We start from the raw sequence: 23,112 nt of genomic DNA, 5'->3' as shown, positions 1-23,112 counted from the left end.
TAACTGCACTGAACTGAAATCCAACCCATGTAACGTGTCTTCATGATACTTCCGAAGCATGGAAACATGAAATATCGGATGAATTCCCGACAAACTGGGTAGCAAAGCAAGCATGTAAGCCACCTCAACAACTCTCTCCAAAACCTCAAATGGACCAATATACCAAGGACTCAACTTTCCCTTCTTCTTAAATCTCATCACGCATTTCATAGTCGAAACTCTAAGAAGAACCTTCTCACCCTCCGTGAAAGCCACATCACGAATCTTCCTGTCAGCATAACTCTTCTGCCTAGACTGCATTGTATGAAGTCGCTCATATATCAACTTCACTTTCTCCAAATCATTCCAATATGTGCCCAATAACCTAACCTCGCAAGGATCAAACCAACCAACCAAAGAACGACATCGCCTCCCATATAAGGCCTCATCCGGAGCCATCTAGATACTAGACTAATAGTTGTTGTTGTAGGCAAACTCTGCTAATGGTAGAAACTGATCCCATTGGCCGCAAAAATCAATAACACATGCTCTCAACATATCCTTAAAGATCTGAATGATATGCTCAGGCTGCCCATCCACCTGTGGGTGAAATGCAGTACTCAGCTCCACCTGCGTGCCCTACCCATGTTGAAGAACTTTCCAAAAGTATGATGTAAACTGAGTGCCCCGATCCGAGATTATAGAAACAGGCACACCATGCAAACAAACAATATCTATAATGTAGATCTGAGCCAACTTCTCTGAAGTCTAAGAAATTATAAACCAGAATGAAATGTGCCAACTTGGTCAATCTGTCCACAATGACCCAAACAACGTCAAATCTCCTCAAGGACCGTGGAAATCCTACCACAAAGACATCCACTCTGGTATATCTAACCTCTTAAGAAGACAACCTGGTCTCTACTGCTCATACTTGGCCTGCTAACAATTCAAACATCGCAAAACATGCCCAACAATGTCCTTCTTAATCCTCTGACACTAATATTGTTGCTTCAAGTCATGATACATCTTTGTAGCACCTGGATGAATAGATACCTCAAACTATGAGCCTCTTCAAGAATCAACTCCCTTACACCATCCACACTAGGTACACAAATCCAACCCTAAAGTTGCAATATGCCATCATCACTAGTAGCCACCTCCTTAGCACCACCTCGCAACATTTTGTCCTTAAGGACAAGCAAATGGGGATCATCACAATGATGAGCCTTGATACGCTCAAATAAGGACAACTACACAACAATATAAGCAAGAACTCTACTAGGCTCAAAAATATCCAATCTCACAAATCTGTTAGTCGAACCTGGATCATCTATAGCCAAAGGCCTCTCCAAGATGGAATAAATGCCAAACTCGCCATACTCTATGCCTTCCTATTCAAGGCATCCGCTACCACATTAGCCTTACCCGGATGATACAAAATAGTGATATCATAATCCTTCAACAACTCCAACCACCTCCTCTACCTCAAATTCAAATCCTTTTGCTTGAACAAATATTGAAGACTCTGATGATCAGTGTAAAACTCACACTATACACCATCACAAGTAATTCCTCCAAATCTTGAGCGCGTGAACAATCGCCGCCAACTCCAAATCATGCACTGGGTAGTTCTTCTCATAGGGCTTCAACTAGCGTGAAACAAGGAAATCACCTTACCGTCCTTCATCAACAAACACCCAAGGACAACACATGAAGCATCACAATATACAGTATACATCCCCGATCTTGAAAGCAATATCACAACTAGAGTTGCAGTCAAAGCAATCTTGAGCTTCTAAAAGCTCTCCTCACACTCATCAGAACACATGAAAGGAGCGCCCTTCTGGGTGAACTTGGTCAATGGAGCTGCAATAGATGACCACCCTATCACAAAGTGATGTTAGTAGCTATCCAAGACTAAGAAACTCATGATCTTTGTAGCGGTAGAGAGTCTGGGCCAACTTTGAACTGCCTCAATCTTCATCGGTTCAACCTTGATCTCACCAATAGACACCACGTGGCCCAAGAATGCCACCAACTCCAACCAAAACTCACACTTAGAGAACTTAGCATACAACGTTTTCTCCCTCAAAACCTGGAGCACAATCCTCAAATGCTACTCGTGCTCCTCCCTGATACAGGAGTGCACCAAGATATCATCCATGTACACAATCACAAATAAAAGGCTGGAACACACTGTTCATCAAATGCATGAAAACTAATGGGGCATTAGGCAAGCCAAAAGACATCACCAAGAACTCATAATGCCCATAGCGAGTCCTGAAAGCGGTCTTAGGAATCTCAAAAGCTCTACTCTTCAACTAGTGATAACCCGATCTCAAGTCAATCTTCGAGAACACCTTGCCACCTTGAAGCTAATCAAACAAATCATCAATTTGAGGCAATGGATATTTTTTTCTTGATAGTGACCTTGTTCAACTACATGTAATCAATACACATCCTCATAGAACCATCCTTCTTCTTCACAAACAACACCTGCATACCCCAATGAGAAATGCTCGGCCTAATGAATCTCTTATCCAACAACTCCTGCAAATGCTCCTTCAACCCCTTCAACTCAGTTGGAGCCATAGGATGTGGTAGAATAGATATAGGTTGAGTGTTCCACACACAATCAATACCGAAGTCAATATCCCTATTGGGTGACATTCTCCGTAGGTTTGCAGGATATTCATTTGGGAACTCCCTCATTACTGGGACTGAATCAACAGTAGAAGTATCAACACTAACATCTCTAACAAAGGTCAAGTATGCCAAATACCCTTTCTCAACCATCTATTAGACTTCAGAAAAGAAATCACTCTACTAGGAGTGTGACCAAGAGAACCCCTCCATTCTAACCTTTAGCCAACGTCATGGTCTTAGCGTGACAGTCAAGAATAGCATGATATGAAAATAACTAATCCTTACCCAAAATCACATCAAAATACACCATACTAAGTAACCAAAGATAAACCGTAGTCTCATGACCCCTAATAGTAACCACACAAGATCGATATACATGATCCACCATAATAGAATCACCAGTAAGTATAGATACATGAACAAGAATATCAAGAGAAATATAAGCCATATCCAAATAAGGAGTAAAATATGATGACACATAGGAAGAGGTAGACCTCGGATCAAACAACACAGAAGCATCTCTATGACAAACTGAAACCATACTTGTAATCACAGTATCTGAGGACATCACCTCTAGCCTACTCGAAAAATCATAGCATCGAGCCTAACCACCGCTTGTCTGACTACCACCAACCTGGCCTCCCCCCTCTAGGACGACCTCTGGCTGCATGTCCTCCCCCTCTAGCTGACTGGACAGGAGATGAAGTAGTTGGTATGGGGACCACAAACTGAGAAATCGACGAAGTTGTGCCTCTAGCAAGTCAGGGAAAATGCCTCCTCGCATAGATGAACTCTCCACACTTAAAGCAACCTCTAGATGATGGAGGTTGAGGAACCTGAATCTATCCCTGATGTACCGAATAGCCACTAAAAGAACCCTGAATAGATGGAGCACAATATGAACTCACTGGGAGAGCACTGAAAGAGGACGAAACTTGAGTGCTATAAGATGATCGGTCCACAGCACCACGGGCTCCATGCTATGTGAAATGAGTTGGCCTACCATGATGGCCTCTACCGAACTGACCTCTACCTATAGATGAGGTACCACAGAAATAATAGAACAATGTGGCCTCTTATCCCTCATCAGAGCCTCTCCCCCCTTGACTACGGATACGCTCGATCCTCCGAGCTATCTCCACAACCTAATGAAAAGTAGTCCCAATCTCTAACTCTCGGGCTATAGCAGTCTTGATACCATAAGTCAATCCGTAAATGAATTGCCTCACCTTCTCGACCTCGGTGGGGATCAAAAAAGCTGCATGACAAGACAACTCTGTGAACCTCATCTCATACTTAGCCAATATCATGCATTCCTACTGAAGGCGCTCAAACTGACTCCTCAACTCATCCCTTCTGGTGTGTGGGATGTCCCTCTCGAGAAACAAGTGTGAAAATTAAGTCCATGCGAGTGGAGATGAACTAACTGGCCTGCCTAGCTCATAAGTTTGCCACCATCTACTAGCATCCCTTCTCAACTTAAAGGTAGTGAAGTCCACATCATTAAACCCTACCAAACCTAAATTGTGAAGCATTTGGTGGCATCTACTTATAAAGTCCTGAGCATCCTCTAAAGTGTCACCATCAAAATGAGGAGGATGTAGCTTCTGAAACCTCTCAAGCCTATTCTTCTCCTCAGTAGTCATAGCATTCTCAACTAGCTAGCAATACTCTTGGTGTTTGAAACATCACTGTAGCCTGCTCCAGAGTATGAGTAACAGAAGTCTAAGCTCCTCCTCAATCTTTAGATATGGTTGGGCCCACCGGAACCACTCCAGCATGATCCAGGGCATCAATAAAGCTGACTATCTTGTCCATAGCCTCTTGGAATATCGATGTGGCAATAAAAATCATCTAGATGTAGGGGTGCACCGGAGCCTCCATATGCTCATCCATAATCTGATCCTTGACCTGATCTGTAGGTGGATCCGCTGCAACTGTCCTGGTGTGTCCATGGGCTCCGGTGGATTCTCCACCTCTAGTTGTGATTGTACGTCCCCTAGCTGGAGCCTTGGCCCTACCTCGATCCCTACCTCTCCTAGCTATGACCGTTGGTGCTGCCTCTCCAATACCTATTGTTGTTGCTTATGTGTGCATTCTCACCATCTATGAGAGAATAGAAGAGAAAATTTTAGACTCAAGACAATAATCAGGACATGATGAGGAATCAAGAAAGGGAAGTTTCCTAAAGCCATGTAGCTCTAGCAGATAGATACTGACATCTCTGTACTGATCCACAAGATCTACTAGGCTTGCTCATGACTAGTGAAACCCTTAGAACCTATAGCTCTGCTACCAACTTGGTCATGATCCAAAATCCCACCAAAGGTAGTGATGGCGCCTAACCTGCTTGCTAGGCAAGCCAACACCCAACAGCAATAACAAAAGTCAACTTATTAAGTTATTAATAGAGTAATGATAAAACATAAAAGTGGAAACAGTCTCAAAACCAATAATAAGATACAAATATCTAAGACAGGGTCTAAGCATGACCACAACTGTCTAGCAAAGCCCAAAACTCGTTATCACAACATCACGAGCATCTAATAATAAGAGTATATTATGTCTAACAACATAGCAATATCTGTCTGAAAAAAATAAAAGATAGAGCTAGATAATTAAGGGAGTGGGCCTCCGTGTGCAGCGGATCGGACAATAAGGCAGCTCACCATGAAGTCTCCTAAGAAAGTCTATATATAGTAGGATGGGTATGAATGGTACCGGCCTCAGAATCTATACAAAATGTGCAAAAATGTAGTATGAGTACAAAATCAAAATGATTAGTAAGTATCAAGTCTAACATCGAAAAAGAAGTGACGAGGGTTCACACTTACTACTAGTTTAATAAGCAAGTAAAAGCATTAAACAGAATAATTACTAAGGCATGATATCATCAAATAGGTACAAGGCAAAGGCACAATAATATTTGATATTTAGACATATTTTTCAGGCAAATAAGGTACTAAACAAGTCAATATCTCAATTTATTCCAAAATCATGATATAAACCAAATCAATATGTATATATAAGAGCTACTGCATGAATCTAGAATGCATATGCATTCTCATGATCAAATCCAACACCTCACAATACCACATCATACACCTGACACTGGCCAAGGGTCAAACTAGAACCAATCTAGGCGCTTGCGCTCACATGGCCCAAAGTAACATGAGTAATCACTTGACTCTGAAGGGACGAACCTATCCAAGTGTTGTTGCAATGTGAAAACCGATTAACTGATAATATTGAAGTCCATAATCAATATCCGCTTGGTCCTTAGTGCTAAAATTCTCAACTTTCCTCAATATACAACTCTCCAACTCTGATAAAAGAATATGAGATGATGTAATAAAGACGCACCAGGATAAAATAATATAACACGGATGAATATTAACATGAATAAGAGATAACTATGGATAATCATGTAATTCAACTTTCTATAACAATTCAATTTGTTCATTTATGATTCTTAAGCCCGATCATAATATCAAACACGAGCAACAAGAGCCAATAATCACTAATCATAAGTCAAATAAGGCAATTGCATGGATATGGCTAAAATAGATAACCCAACACGGTGAAATAAGTCCATCAAGTTCAAATCAACAAGTGATAATACTAACATATTCTCTAAGCATGACTTAAGATTCATCACATAGTCAAAGAAATCAATGAAGTTTGGATAACAATTTATAAAGTATCAACAAGGCATAATATAAGCCTAACTCTAACCGGCTATAGTCATAACCTAACCATGCATATACGCTTGTCACCTTGCATATAAGATGCACCTAAATCTAATAGGAAATAGCACATAAATTGCCTACGGGGAGAATTCTCTGTTACAAAGATAGACAAGCGGCTTACTTCTACCCGATAAAAACTTCAACCTTCCAAAACAACTATTCCTTTCAAATAAACCTCCAAACACCTCAAATCTAGTCAAATACAACTCAATAACATCAAATAATGCTACAGAAATGCACTCCAACAATAAAATTTTAATCTTTAATCAAATACCAAAAGTCAACAAAAGTCAACCCGGGCCCCCATGGTCAAAACCCAAGTCAAGGGGTAGATCCTAACTGCCTATAACCCCATGAGTCCGACAATATAATTAGATTCCAAAACTGAGTCAATATCAAACCTCAAATCCTCAAAATTCACCCTCTTAAGTTGTAGAAAAAAAACCTCAATTTATCCTTCAGAATTTCATGATTAAAGTGTATAAATCCATGGGGATTCAAGATATATAGTCAAATTCAAGTGAAAATTACTTACCCACAAAGTAGTGATGAAAATCTCCTCAAAAATTGCCTCTTATCGAATTCCAACTCTCAAAATAATGAAAAATGAACTAACCCCCGAAATATATGAAGTCTACTAGTGGTTCCGCATTTGGGGACAAAATTGCCGCATCTGCAACACCGCATTTGCGGTCTAAGGCTCGCATCTGTGAGCTTCTACCTATCTAGTCTCCCTTCGCATTTGCGCCACCACTATCGCATCTGCGACTCTGCAGCTATGCATATTCCCCGCAGGTGCGACCATTCATCTACACAACAAGGTCCACACATGTGGACTTCCAACTCAAGGCCTGCTCCTCACATCTGCAACCATATACTCCACAGGTGCGACCACGCACCTGTGCTCCCTCTTCCACAGATGCGGCCAATCACAAGGCTACATCACCTTCACAAATGTGTCTCAGCCACAGCAAAAGTGACTTCGCACCGTTGTTCAGGATTTCGTAGGTGCGATGCACTATGTAATGACCCAAATCCTACCTTAAGGTCGTGATGGCGCCTAGCCAAACTTGCTAAGCAAGCCAACTCGCATTCAATAAAATGAAGTCTATTTTCTTAAATTAATATCAATATAGCGTAAATAAAGACACTAATAATCCAAAACATTAACAAAATTTGATAAAATCATAAAACGGCATAAACACAGCAAACATCGCACAACCCCAAGACTAGGTGGTAAAAGTACATGAGCTACCACGATTAGAGAATATGTATGAATACATAACCAACTGCCTTAAATACAAATATACAGGAATGATAATAGAACAGGGACTCGGAAACTGTGAAATAGATCTATGAAGTGCAGCTCACCCTAAGTCTCTGTGTGAACGCCAAACTTAGTCTGAAACTCTGCTAGGACCCACCTGAGGACCTGCACAAAAAGATGTGCAGAAGTGTAGTATGAGTACACTACAATCGATACCCGGCAAGTATCAAGACTAACCCCGAGGAAGTAGTAACGATTCTCAAGTCATATGATACTCACTAGTAGAATAGCATGTTCGATAAATCAATACTGGCAATATAATATGAAGTGCAAAAATAATATCAACAAATCATCAAATAGAAGAGAAGGCATAGGAAATATCATGATGGACGAAATTCCACAGTTTATGAAAATACAGTACAAAATTTCAATGAAGATGAGTACAGAATTAACATATTACTTTCGTCCCATCACAGCAATTGTAAGGCCCCGTAAAACTTTTGCCAAGGGATTCAAGATTTGTGGTGCCGAGGTAGGGTGATGTGTACGGATGTAGTAGTTAATCTTCAATTTTGCCAATTGAAGAATGCACTAAGGAGTAGATGGAAGCTTTTAGCAGAAGAAGGCAATTCTGCGGTCTGTTTCACAATCGCAGAATCATTTCGCAGGCCGCATAATAATCGCAGAGTTGAGCAAAAAGTTTGTTGAATTTTGAAGGTCATTTTGCAGTCCATTCTGTGATCGCATATCCATTTTGCGGTCTATATTTTCCGTCGCAGATTTGGCATGAAGAATTTTGTTGGGTCATTCTGCGGTCCATTCTGCGGCCGCATAAGTGTTCTGTGGACCGCAAACCCATCGCAGACCGGTCGAGACCATCCTAGTTCTTGGCATCATTTTCGCGGCCCATTTTGCGGGCCGCATATCTGTTATGCGATCCATTCTGCGACTGCAGACCTGAGTTCGGAGGGTCCATTTTTTAATTTTTATAACCCGGCCCCATTTTAATAAATAGCCTTAGGGGCTCATTTTGAAGCAAATGTCTGATGATTTTAGAGAGAGGTAAGAGTATTTTAGAGAGAGAAGGAGAAAACCTAGCATTCTAATCACCCATTCTTGCACCAATCTTCAAGAATCAAGGAAGCCACTCACTAGACCACTATCTATCCGGGTAAGTTCATGTCCTATACCACCCATGTAAGTTATTCTAGGGTCTAAGTATATTGTGGGGATTGGAAATAGGCCATGCATGTGACAATAGGTTGTAGTATGTGAGATTAATGAACCATTTTGGTTAGTTTCTTGTTGAAATTGGTTGAGGGAGGAAGGGATTACCATTGTAGAGCTTTATAGTCTATTTTGCATACTAGGTGTTTGACAAAATTCCTAAGACAATTACACCATGAGAATCCTTATAATTATTATCCGATTTTTGCTATCTTCCTATAGATTGTTATTGTTAAGAAGTTTTGGGACATTGTAGTAACTTAAGGAAAGCTCAAACAAGGTATGTCGGCTAAACTACTCTCTTAAAATTGAATTCCATGATGTTCCCGTAAGTTTCAAGTATGGTTGGCTCAAGTTCCTTATTCCCATGTTTCGAGTTGTTTCCAATAAATTTGATTGTTTCGAGTAAGCAAGTGTCGAGAATTATGTATTCAAAATGTGTTCTGAATGTTCCTATCACATTATGTTATCCCTCGGAAATGTGTTCAAGAATGATATGTGTATTTAAATGTTATGGCTTGAGTCGTGTTTCAAATGAAAGTCCATTATGCTTAACTTGGAAAGAATACTCCATGCGTCTAAAACTCCAATTGCTTATATATGTACCTAAAGTCTTGATTTGAAATGCCTTGTTGTTGATAATCTATAAGGATGCTTGAAAGTGAAAGAGGTGGATTGGAGATATAAAGTGTGCACAACGAGCCAAGAATGAAAGTTATACTTGTGGTCAATGGTGACAAGGAAATAAAATGATGTGAGAAAGGTTATGAAATAAGCCTTGATTCAACTGTTCCAAACTGACTTCTAAAATAGGATTGACTAAAAGGTTATATACCCGAGTCAAGCTCAAATGTGGTTATTTTAACTAATGCTATGCTTTGTAAGTATTTTCAATGTGTTTTGAGCTCTTATATCTTCATGAGTTGAAATTGTGCATTGCCCTTTTGGGGAAAAGTATTCCAAGAATAAATGATGTGTTACTCGTTTATGATTTTAACTTGTGTTTCGATTGCCAATCATTTTACTCCATTTCTTGGAAAGAAATCCATTGTGTTAAAAGTCGTCGTTACTAATAAACCTAAAGTTGTGATTTCTGGAATATTCTATTTGTTGATGTTTATGATGATGATCCATGAGAGTAAAGAAATGAAAATGTGGAATATAAAATACGGCCAGCGTGCCATGGATGAAGAATCATAAGTATGGCCAAGAGAGCCAAGGAAATAATGATGTTGTGAATGGTTGAAAGTACTAACGAAGCTATATATATAGGGTGAAAGGTTAAGAGGTGAATATAAAATATATTTGTACTTTTGTTTCCTGTGTGTGCAAAACAAAAATATTTTTGGGAGTATCATTAGCAAATCGAGAAAGGGTGGGCCATAAGGCCCACACCCGAAACTATACGTGCCGGTGTAGGGGTGGATTATGATTATTCCCCTTATTTGGGATGAGATTGAAATATTGATGTGATTGTGATTATTTCCCTTAATTGGGATGAGATTGATATTAGTTGTGAATTATAAAGTCAACCCATACGGCATATGTGGGAAGGCGGCCTAGCCGATCGGGTGGAGATCGGATGCCATGTTGCGCACATGGTGGTACTACTCTTGATAACACCTTTTTTCACATCGCATGTCAAACCACATTGTTCGTGGGGAGATGGCTTAGCCGATCGGGCGTGATCAGACTCCATGCTAAAAACACGGTTGTATATCGGTGCTAATGATCTCCCAACCAAAAATATATATTATTTTCGTATTTTGAAAAATGTTATGTTTTAACTGGGAATTTGGATATTGTTGATGGTGACTTGTTGTTTCTATGGTTTTCCCTTTCTTATATTGGCATTCTATTTTGAAAGAGGACATATAGCTTTACATACTAGTACTATTCCATATGTACTAACGTCCCTTTTGTCGGGGGCGCTGCATCTTCAATGGATGCAGGTGGTTCGTCAGTGGGCGATTTTGATCCTCGTTAGCAGTTACTCTCTATTCAGCAGATTTTGGTGAGCCCTATTCTGTTCCGGGCTTCATGTAATTTGACGTTGTACTTTATGTTTCGAGGTATAGCCGGGGCATTGTCGCTGGCACTTCCATACTACTCTTCTGTTGCACTTAAAGTCTTCGTAGACAGATTGTGGGTGGTGTTTGATGCTGGTATTTGGGCAAACATATTCTTCATCATATCTATAAACTTGTAATATTTTGGAAATCATATATGAATATCCTTTGGTAATGGAAAAGATTGTGGAACAATTGACTCTTCTCATGTCTATCACTTGTATTGGTTCTTATATTGTTAATGGGCAAGGTTGGGTAGAAGACATCTAGCAGGCTTACTTAACCGGGGTATCTCGGTTGAGCGTTGATCGCGCTCCCCGAGGTCGGGGCGTGACAGCAATAATATTAGAAATGACATCCAAAACATAATATAATCTCAGCAAGAATAATCCCTAAAACGATCACGTACAAAAACATCACTATACCAGCCTCAAGAAAATATGTGCTAAAATAAAGTAAATGCCCTCCTTGTCTCACCACACGCGTATTAACAATTCATTACACCTTGTCTCGCCACATTTGGAAACTCGATATAACCCACCTTATCTCGCCACATGTGCAATATCAATAATAATAATAGCACGGCAAAGACCTCTTGCCAATACGCAAACAATCCGCCCAACACGTCTACATGTGCCACAACCATGATAACATAACATGCCAACAATTGTCATCAAGAAATAAACACACAATCTGCCAACGCAGTGCACAAGGACATATCAATACAAAAATGCAGATGGATGTTCGACATATAAGTATGAATTTAGTCGATTCAATTTAGCAACAATCTCACAAACGCCCAACTTGGCTAATTTAGGAAATAAAATCCTAAAACATGATCTCTAGCATTGAAAAATAAACTCAAGTAATCATCTAAGTGAATACACGTAGAACAGAGATCTCTCAATCAAACTAAGGCAATAAGAGCAACCTCGAGTCAAATCCGGTCATAAACCACACATAGCACTCGTGTACATGCTCGTCACCTCATGTACACGTCATTTTTCACATAACACAAATAACAATTGAGGCTAAATCCTGAGGGGTATTCTCACACACAAAGTTAAGCAAGATAGTTACCTCAAACAGGCCAAATCAGTACTCTAAACATCCCTTCATGCGTGAATCAATATACGGACGGCTCGAATCTAGCTGAAATAACTTAATAATATCAATAAAAGTTATATAAAACAACCCCAAACGATAAAGTTGTGATCTCGATTCAAATATGAAAAGTCAACCTCGGTCCCGCATCCCAAAACCCGACAAAACTCACAAATTCCAAATACCTATTCCAATACGAGTCCGACCATACAAGTTTTATCCAATTCGGAGTCCAAATTGGGGTTCAAATCCTGTATTTACACTTTAGAAGTTTTTACTAAACTCCCCAATTTCTTCACTTAGATTCATCATTCAATTGCTAAAATCAAGGTTGGAATCATGAATAATAATCAAATTCGAGTAAAAACACTTACCTGAAACCATATCATGAAAATCCCCTCAAAATTCTCCCAAATTCGAGCTCCCAATCTAAAATGTGATAAATGAAATTAAACCCTCGCTCAAGATATATTCTGCCTAGCACTTTCACTCCCGTGGACCATAAGTCGCTTCTACGACATTGCATCTGCGAAAAACTATTGCAGAAGCGGAATCCACTTAAATCCTAAGATTTCGTTTCTGCGGACCAATACCTCGCACATGCGGAGCCGCTTCCGTGGTCAAGGATGCGCATATGTGCCATCACATTTACGCAAGGTCCTTCGCATCTAGGGACCAAGCTGTCTTACTCCCATCTTAGCATCTGCGGCCAACCATCCATATTTGCGGACTCGCACCTGCGGTTCTGACCTCGTAGGTGCAAAAACATCATAACATAACTGCCCACCAAGGCCAAAATGAGCCGAAGCTTATCCGAAACTCACCCGAACCCCTCGGGATGCAGTCCAAACATACCACCCAATCCCAAAACCTAACATGGACTTACTCGAGCCTTCAAATCACACACAATTATGTCAAAACCATGAATCGCACTTCAATTCAAACTTAATGAACTAATCCAAATTTTTGAATTCCAAACTTATGCCAAACATGCTTAAACAACTCGGAATCACCCCAAATTTTACAGACAAGTCATAAATCACCATATGAACCTATTCCAAGGCTCATAATCCCAAACGGACATTGATAACCACAAAGTCAACTATAGGGCAAACCTATGAACTTCTAAACCTCAAACTTACAGCTTTCGTCAATTAGAGCCAAATCAACAACCTCTGAATCAAAATCCAGACATACGCCTAATTTCAAAATCACCATCCAGTTCAAACTGAACTATAAAAACTACGATCCGAGGGCAAATACACAAAAGTCAAACTTTGGTCAACAGTTCTAACTTAAGCTTCCAAACTAGGAACTAAGTGTTCGAATTCAATCCAAAACCTTCCCGAAACCAAACCAACCATCCCCTCAGCTACATAATAATAAATGCACCTATGGGAAGCATCATATAGGGGAAGGGGCTCAAATACACAAAACGACTGGCCGGGTCGTTATATTCTTCCCTCTTAAACAAACATTCATCGTCGAACAAGTTTAGAGACACACCTGAAGTGCCAAAAAGATGAGGATGTCAGCTCTGCATATCATGTGCGGTCTCCCAAGTCGCCTCCTCGACTGGTTGACCTCTCCACTGGACTTTCACCGACGCAATGCTCTTCGGCTTCAACTTTCGAACCTGCCTGTCCAAAATGGCTAACAGCTCCTCAACATAAGCCAAGTCCTTGTCCAACTGCACCGAGCTGAAATCTTACACATGTGATGGATCCTCATAGTACTTCCAGAGCATGGAAACATGGAACACTGGATGAACTCCTGATAAGCTAGGTGGCAGAGCAAGTCTATAAGCCACCTCACCAACTCTCTCTAGAATCTCAAAGGACCAATATATCGAGGGCTCAACTTTCCCTTTTTCCCGAACCTTATCACACCCTTCACGGGCTAAACTTTGAGTAGAACCCTCTCGCCTACCATGAATGCCATATCACGAGCCTTTCTATCAGCATAAAGCTTTTTCCTGGACTGCTCTGTAAAAAGTCGCTCCTGAATCAATTTCACCTTCTTCAAAGCATCACGAACCAAATTAGTGCCCAACAACCTAGCCTCCCCAAGCTAGAACCAATCAACTGGAGAACGACATCGCCTGATAACAACAAGGTCGGGAATCCAAATTAGAGTAAGAATTTGAAAAGTAAATGCGGAAGCAATAACAATAAGGAATTGAACAACTAGAACTAAAGGGCAGATTATAAAGGATATGAGAAAATTCAAGGAAAGAATTCCAAGAACTTCCAAGAACGCAAGTTCTATAGCATTGACAAGATCAAAGCAACAACGTCTTGATTTATTGAAAAAATCAAACGCCTTCACTTAAAAGCAAATCAAAACAATAGATTCAGATCTTGACCGCTTTACGAGTAACTTAAGACAATAATTAATAACTAGTATTAATCTCCTTCTAAGAATACCACAAAGAAATCAAAGATATCACAATAGAGAAGTAATCTTACTACCTTGAACTATGAACTAGTAAAGGTTGAAAGATAAATCTCAAAGCACAAGTAACAAAGGTTCAAAAGAACTCTCAAAGTATGATATACTTAATCAATAATGAAGTGTCTCAATGAATGAGAAGAACTAAATATTTATAGGAGTACTAAGGCACAAAAAGTCCTTAAAATTAGGTAGGGTGGTTGCTAAGGCATAAAAAGTCATTACAATTAGGTAGGGTGGTTGCTAAGGAGTAAGAAAAGTCATTACAATTAGGTGAGGGCGGCCAAATCCCTTTGGGTCAGATTTGGACCTTAAAACTACTAGTTTGGGCTATTGATTTGGACTCCAATTGGGCTCCCTTTGAAACACCCCCTTTTGGACCTCTTTTTAAGCTCATTTTGAGCCCCTTTGGTGGACTTCAAGGGCTGATTTGGTGGCCCAATCTTCCTTCTCTTGAACTTCAATTTGGATCACCAAATAATTGTAAAATTTGGATAATTCATCTACTTTGGGCTTGAGCTCTTCCTCTACAATTAAAAGCTTCTTTATTTGCCATGGAAGTCCAGCAACCTTAGAGTGCAACTCTTTAGCTTGAGATCTTATAAATGGCCTTGGAGCTTCCAAAACTCTATCCTTGTCCTTGATGCTATCATTCCCCTCTTCTTGAAAAGAATTCGTCCCCGAATTCGATCCTACATCAAACAAAGACAAGTCAGCAACATTGAATGTAGCACTTACTTGGAACTCACCAGGTAGGTCCAGCTTGTAAGCATTGTCTCCAATCCTTTCAAGGACTTGAAATGGGCCATCTCCTCTAGGGTGCAACTTTGACTTCCTTTTGGAGGGAAATCTCTCCTTTCTAAAATGAACCCAAACTAAATCTCCAGGTTTAAAAATAACTTGTTTTCGACCCTTATTCTTTCTCAAGGCAGTTTGCTCATTTTTCTTCTCAATTGCTAGCCTTGTTTGTTCATGAATTTTTTTCATCATCTCAGCCTTTGTCCTACCATCAAGATTAACAATATTATTAGTAGGTAATGGTAATAAATCAAGGGGAGTGAAGGGATTAAAACCATAAACAACCTCAAAAGGAAACATACCTGTAGAAGAATGAATTGTTCTATTGTAAGCAAATTCAATCATAGGTAAGTGAGCCTCCCAAGAAGTTAATTTACCTTTCAAAACAGCCCTCAACATGTTTCCTAAGGTTCTATTAACTACTTCAGTTTGTCCATCAGTTTGTGGGTGACAAGAAGTAGAAAACAACAATTTAGTGCCTAACTTCCCCCAAAATACACGCCAAAAGTGGCTCAAAAACTTAGCATCCCTATCACTAATAATAGTTCTAGGTATACCATGCAATTTGACAATTTCTTTTACAAAAAGATCAACAAAATGTGAAGCATCATTAGTCTTTAAACAAGGAATAAAACGAGCCATTTTGGAGAACCTATCTACCACAACATATATACTATCCTTACCATACCTTGTTCTAGGCAAACCTAACACAAAATCCATAGAAATATCAATCCAAGGTGAAGTAGGAACAGGTAATGGCGTGTAAAGACCATGTGGTAACACTTTAGATTTAGCTTGTTTACATTCCAAACACTGTGCACACATTCTTTCAATATCTTTTCTCATTTCAGGCCAAAAGAAATTTTCAGCAAGTATGTCTAGCGTCTTTGGGACTCCAAAGTGACCCATAAGCCCCCCAAATTATTTTCCTTAAAGAGAAACCCATCTTGGAGGTTAAACCTCTCAAAAGGACCCAACTTACAATCTGCAAAAAACTTGCCAAAATCAACATCATTAGCATAAAGTCCCTTGATTTGATCAAAACCCATCAATTTAGAAGTCAGGGTAGAAACTAAGACATACCTTCTTGAAAGTACATCCGCAACAGCATTCTCTTTCCCTTGTTTGTAAGAAATTACATAAGGAAAAGTTTCAATGAATTCAACCCACTTAGCATGCCTTCTACTAAGCTTACCTTGACTCTTCAAGTATTTCAAGGATTCATGGTCAGTTTTAATGACAAACTCTCTTGGCCACAAGTAATGTTGCCATGTGGCTAAAGCCCTTACCAAAGCATATAGCTCTTTGTCATAAGTGGAATAGTTCAATGTGGCTCCACTCAACTTCTCACTAAAGTAGGCAATAGGTTTAGAATCTTGCATCAAAACAGCACCTATTCCTTTGCCAGAAGCATCACATTCAATTTCAAAAGATTTAGAAAAATCAGGCAATTGTAACAATGGAGCAGAACATAACTTTTCTTTCAACAAGTTAAAAGCATCATCTTGTTCTTTTCCCCATGTAAAAATCTTATCCTTTTTAATAACTTCAGTTAAAAGAGAAGCAATGGTGCTAAAGTCTCTCACAAACCTCCTATAAAAATTAGCAAGTCCATGAAAACTCCTAACTTCAGTTACACTCTTAGGTTTTGGCCATTCTTTTATTGCTTTAATTTTCTCTTCATCAACCTCAACTCCTTTAGAACTAACCATAAAACCCAAGAAAATCACACGATCCACACAAAAAGTACACTTTTTAAGATTAGCAAATAAGAGTTGCTTTCTAAGAACTTCAAAAACTTGTTTTAGGTGTTCTACATGCTCTTCTAAAGTGTTAGAAAAGATCAAGATATCATCGAAGTACACCATAATAAATTTTCCATAAAAATCCTTAAAGATATGATTCATTAATCTCATGAAAGTGCTAGGTGCATTAGTCAAGCCAAAAGGCATAACTAACCACTCATAAAGCCCATATTTGGTCTTAAAAGCAGTTTTCCATTCATCTCCAGGATTCATTCGAATCTGATGGTAACCACTTTTTAGATCAATTTTAGAAAAGATTTTGGATCCATGTAATTGATCCAACATGTCATCAAGACGAGGAATAGGATGTCGATACTTTACCATTATCTTGTTGATTGCTCTACAATCCACGCACATCCTCCAAGTTCCATCCTTTTGGGTACCAATAGGACGGGAATAGAGCAAAGGCTCGTGCTCTCTCTCACAAAGCCTTTCTCAAGCAGCTTCTCAACTTGCCTTTGAAGCTCTTTTGTCTCTTCTGGATTACTTTTATAAGCAAGCCTATTTGGGATTTGTGATCTAGGCACAAAATCAATTTGATGCTCAATGCCACGTAAAGGTGGCAATCCATTAGGAATATCTTCAGGAAAGACATCTTCAAAATCCTGCAAAAGAGAAGAAATACTACTTGGCAAAGAAGAAGTTAGTAACTCAGAATTAATCAAAACTTCTTTGTAAGTAAGTAGTATTATGGGTCCCCCCTCTTTTCTTGCATTTAAACACTCTTTGGCTTTTATATAAAAACTCTCTTTTTATATTTCCTTAGCCTCTTTCCTCTCACCAAGACTTTTATTTTTTTCATTCAAGCCCCTTTTTATCTCTTCTCTCAAATTGTTGCCCTCTCTCTTTCTCTCGGCCATCTCTCTTTTTTTCTAACTCTTGGCCTTCTTTCTTTTCTTTTTCCTCAAGATCACTTTTTATCCCTCCCCTTGGTTTTTCCATTGTTTCCCTTAATCTCTTTTGATCTTCAAACACTTGAGAAGGAGATAAAAGTGCAAGAGTAAATTTTCTGCTATTTAGCTCAAGAGAATATCTATTCTTCCTTCCATCATGAAAAATATTCCTATCATACTGTCAAGGACGACCCAGTAAGATATGAAAAGCTTGCATAGGGACTATGTCACAAAGAATATCATCCTCATATCTACCAACATTGAATGAAATCATACATTGTTTGTTTACCTTTAGTTCACCACTATCATTTAACCATTGAAGTCTATAGGGAGTAGGGTGTTTCATGCATGCAAGTCCCAATTTTTCCACAAAGTATGAACTCACCACATTAGCACAACTACCACTATCAATGATAATAGAACAAGTTTTCTCCTTTATCCCACACCTAGTATGGAATATATGCTCCCTTTGTTCTTCACTATTGCTTCCCAAGTTGATAGTCATAATTCTCCTAACTACCCCAATCATGCCATCATTAGGTAGTTCTATATCATCATCATTAATCACATCTCCCTCTTCTTCTCCCTCACTTTTTTCACTCTCATATCCTCCATCTTCTCTAAGAATGATGTTTCTTCTACTTGGACATTCATGCATCATATGTCCCCTTCCTTTACATTTATGACACTGAATAGAACTAGAAGGTGTAAAAGGTTTAGTGTTAAAGGTTTTACCTCCCTCTTTGTCCTCAAATTTACCTTTATCCTTGTCTTCTTGAGGTTTAGAAGAACTCTTCATCTCTTGATTCGACCATGGCTTCTTGGAGATGGTGTTTGACCGACCTTTCCATGAGATAATTTGCTTTCTTTTATTTTGATTTTCTACCTTTACAGACAAATCAACTAACTCATCTATTGTTACATATTGTTGTAATTCTACTACATCAGCTATTTCCTTATTTAAACCATTTAAAAACCTAGCCATTGTAGCCTCTTCTTCCTCCATACAGTTAGCTTGCATCATATCCATATCCATAGCCTTAAAGTACTCATCCACAGACATGGACCCTTGCTTCAATGTTTGAAGGCGTTGTTGTAGCTCTCTTTGAAAGTGTGATGGTATGAATCTCTTTCTCATCACCCTCTTCATCTCAGCCCAAGTAGCAATTGGTGCTTGTCCTTCTTGCAATCTATCCCTAGTAAGCTTTTTCCACCAAATAGCACCATAGTCAGAAAACTCAACAATTGCAAGTTTAACCTTCTTACCCTCAGAGTAGTTGTGACAGTCAAAGATGGCTTCAACCTTTCTCTCCCAATCAAGGTACAAGTCTGGATCCCTTGTTCCCTTGAAAGATGGCATCTTCATCTTTATACTGCTTGTATTATCATCTTCTACTCTACCTCTTTGTCCCCTCCTATCTCTTCCCACCCTATCAAAATCAATATCATTAAAATCATCTATAGGGTTTTTTTGATTTACAATGGGAGCAAGGGGTACATTTCTCCTAGCTTGGGGCCTAACATTATTTTTTCTTCTAAGTTCAGCTATTGTATCATTTTGCTCAGCAATTGTGTCCCTCATCTCTTGGAGTTGCAAATTCCACCTTTCGAATTGTTGATGCATAGCTTGCAAGGTAAAATCATTTCTTGATTTGATTTCGGCCTCTTGAAGAACCCTTCATTCATCATCACTACCTGTATGTGATATCTTAAATAATTAAACTGTATTAGAAAAATTGAATTTTTTTCTCAATTATTCTCACACACACTTTGCCTTTTTTTTCTCTCTCGAAATAACCTTTGAACAAAATACTTTGTAGATTTATAGTTAAACCTAGCTCATATAAAGTTCTTAGTAGTAAAATATAGATTTTTGGGGAACAAATGAAAGAAGAACCAAATCCTAGAACTATTAGGCTCAGTTGAAACAAGACACAAACAAAAAAGGAAATGATTATATATTTAGATTAGAAAGAGTAAGAAAACTTAAATTTTTATCTTATCTTTGAAATCGGGGATCCCCTCTTCTTGTTTCCTTTAATAGTTTTTGGAAACAAATTAGATACAAAAGAAAGTTCCTGGAGAGCAAGCAATTTTTTTTTTTAAAATTGATTTTCGTTTTTTTTGTTTTTATTTTTAACTTGTTTTGTTTTTGCTCTTAGTATTCAAGAAATCCCCAGAATTATGAAGAACGAAACCTTAATAGAACCGCTCTGATACCACTTGAAAACGACAAGGTCGGGAATCCAAACTAGAGTAAGAATTTGAAAAGTAAATAGAAGGGTGATATCATAGTCCTTTAGTAGCTCTAACCACCTCCATTGCCTCAAGTTTAAGTCCTTTTGCTTGAATAGTTGTTGGAGACTCTTGTGATCCTTGACATCTCACAACATATACCATTAAGATAGTGCCTCCAAATCTTAAGCGCGTAAGCAATGGCTGCTAACTCAAAATCATGCACTAGGTAGTTCTTCTCATGGGGATTCAACTGACGCGAAGCATAAGCAATCACCCTACCATATTGCATCAATACACACCTAATGCCAACACATGAAGCATTACAATAAATTGTATATGAACCTGATGCTGAAGGCAAAACTAGAACTGGAATTGAAGTTAAGGCAGTCTTGAGCTTCTAAAAGCTGTCCTCACACTCGTCGGACCACCTAAATGGGGCACCCTTCTGAGTCAATATGGTCAAAGGAGCTGCGATGGATGAAAACCCTCCACGAAGCGGCGATAATACCCAGCCAAACCTAGAAAACTGTGGTTCTCAGTAGTGGCAGAAGGTCTAGGCCAACTCTGAACTACCTCAATCTTCTTTGGATCCACCTTAATCCCCTCACTGGATACCACGTGACCCAACTAGCCAAAACTCTCACTTAGAGAATTTAGCATATAACTTCTTCTCCCTCAAAGTGTGGAGCACGATCCTCAAGTGTTGCTCATGCTCCTCCCAGCTATGAGAATACACCAAGATATCATCAATAAATACAATAACGAAGGAATCAAGATAAGGCTAAAACATGTTGTCCATCAAGAGCATGAACGCTGGTGGGGAATTGGTCAGCCCAAAAGACATTACGAAGAACTTATAATGGCCATAAAGGGTCCTAAAAGCCGTTTTAGGAATATTCGAAGCTCTGATCTTCAACTGATGGTACCCTGATCTCAAGTCAGTCTTCGAGAATACCATAGCACCCTAAAGCTGGTCAAATAAATCATCAATATGCGGTAGTGGATACTTGTTCTTGACAATAACCTTGTTCAACTACCTATGGTCAATGCACATCCTCATAGAACTATCTTCATCTTCACAAATAGTACCGGTGCACCCCAAGGTGACACACTAGGCCTGATGAAACCTTATCAAGCAAATCCTTAAGATGTTCTTTCATTCTTTCAACTCAGTTGGAGCCATGTGGTATGGTGGAATAGATATGGGCTGAGTGCTCAGCACCAAGTCAATACAAAAATCAATATCCCTATCGGGTGGCATGCCTGTTAGGTCTGCTGGAAACACATTTGAAAACTCTCTCACTATCGGAGCTAAATCAACGGTAGGAGTATCAGTACTAACATCCCTCACAAAGGCTAAGTACGCCAAGCACCCCTTCTAAACCATCTCTTGAGCCTTCGAATAAGACACCACCCTACCAGGAACGTGACCCAAGGAACCTCTCCACTCCAACCTCGGCAACCCCGTCATAGCCAACGTCACGGTCTTAACGTGATGATTAAGAATAGCATGATAGGGTGACAACCAATCCATGCCTAAAATCACATCAAAATCCACCATATGAAGCAATAGAAGATCAAATCTAGTCTCGTAGCCCCCAATATTGACTAAAAAAGGACGATAGACACGGTCCACCATAACAAAATCCCCAACGGGCATGGACACATAAATATGAGCATCCAAAGAATCACGAGACGTATCCCAATATGAAGCAAAATAGGATGACACATACAAATAAGTAGAACCCGGATCAAATAAAACTGATGTATCTCAATGACAGACCGAAACAATGCTTGTAATGACAGCATCAGATGCGACTGCCTCAGTCCTACCAAGGAAAGCATAACAACGGGACTAGCCTCCACCTATAGGATGCTCTCTACCCGCATGTCCTCAACATCTAGCTGGTTGTGCAGGTGGTGTAGCAACTGGAGTGGGAACTATAGCCTGAGTACCTTGCTGAGGTATACCCGCCCGGAGTTTGGGACAATCTCTCACCATGTGCCTAGTATCCCCACACTCAAAGCAACCTCTCTACTAATACGACTGCAGGAACTGTCCGGGATGACTGGAGTAACCACTGTAAGAACCCTATGCCGAAGGTGCACTGAAAGATGACTACCTGTTACGAGTGCTCTGGAACCCATGGATAACTGGAGCACGTGAAACCTGAAGTGCAGACGAAATTGGTCAACCGACAAAACCTCTACCATGACGCACCTTGAACCCAAGATTGGGACCAGTAGATCCTCCAGGTCGACGAGGCTTATTAGACTCCCTATCCTCCCTTTTTAGACTGCGGATGCGCTCTAACCTCCTAGCAATCTCCACAACCTGATGAAACGGAGTCCCAGTTTCTAACTCCCGTGTCATCCCAAATCTAAGTATGTAGGCGAGTTCCTCAATAAATCTACGGACTCTCTCTCTCTAATAGTGGAAACCAAAGCAGGTGCATAACGAGATAACTCTGTAAACCTCATAGCATACTCAGACACAGTCATACCCCCTTGGCGCAACTGCTCAAACTCGGTGCAGAACTCATCCCTACGGGTCTATGGAACAAACTCTCTCAAGAAAAGATCAGAGAACTAGGACCAAGTAAGTGGTAGCTGGCCTACTCGCCTCATAAGTCTGCCACCATCTATATGCCGGCCCCGTCAACTGAAAAGTACCAAGGTCGACCCTGCTCTACTCCACTGCACCCATAATACGTAGAATGTGGTGACACTAATCCAAGAAATCCTATACATCCTCAGAAGCCCCTCCACTGAACTAGGGAGGATGGAACTTCTAAAACTTCTCAAAACTCATATGCCCCTCAACTGACACAACTGGCCCTACCTCGGACTGAACTGCAACTATTGGTTGTACAGGCACAACAC

At 39.7% G+C, this 23,112-nt stretch overlaps 1 pseudogene; it reads right to left on the bottom strand.

The window, feature by feature from the left end:
* Positions 1–3,232: 3,232 nt before the first annotated feature.
* Positions 3,233–22,731, bottom strand: LOC142178155 (uncharacterized; annotated as a pseudogene).
* Positions 22,732–23,112: the final 381 nt, after the last annotated feature.

This window comes from Nicotiana tabacum, chromosome 24, assembly GCF_000715075.1.
Source record: "Nicotiana tabacum cultivar K326 chromosome 24, ASM71507v2, whole genome shotgun sequence".
NCBI classification, from domain to species: domain Eukaryota; kingdom Viridiplantae; phylum Streptophyta; class Magnoliopsida; order Solanales; family Solanaceae; genus Nicotiana; species Nicotiana tabacum.
This window is presented reverse-complemented; position numbering and strand designations above follow the sequence as displayed.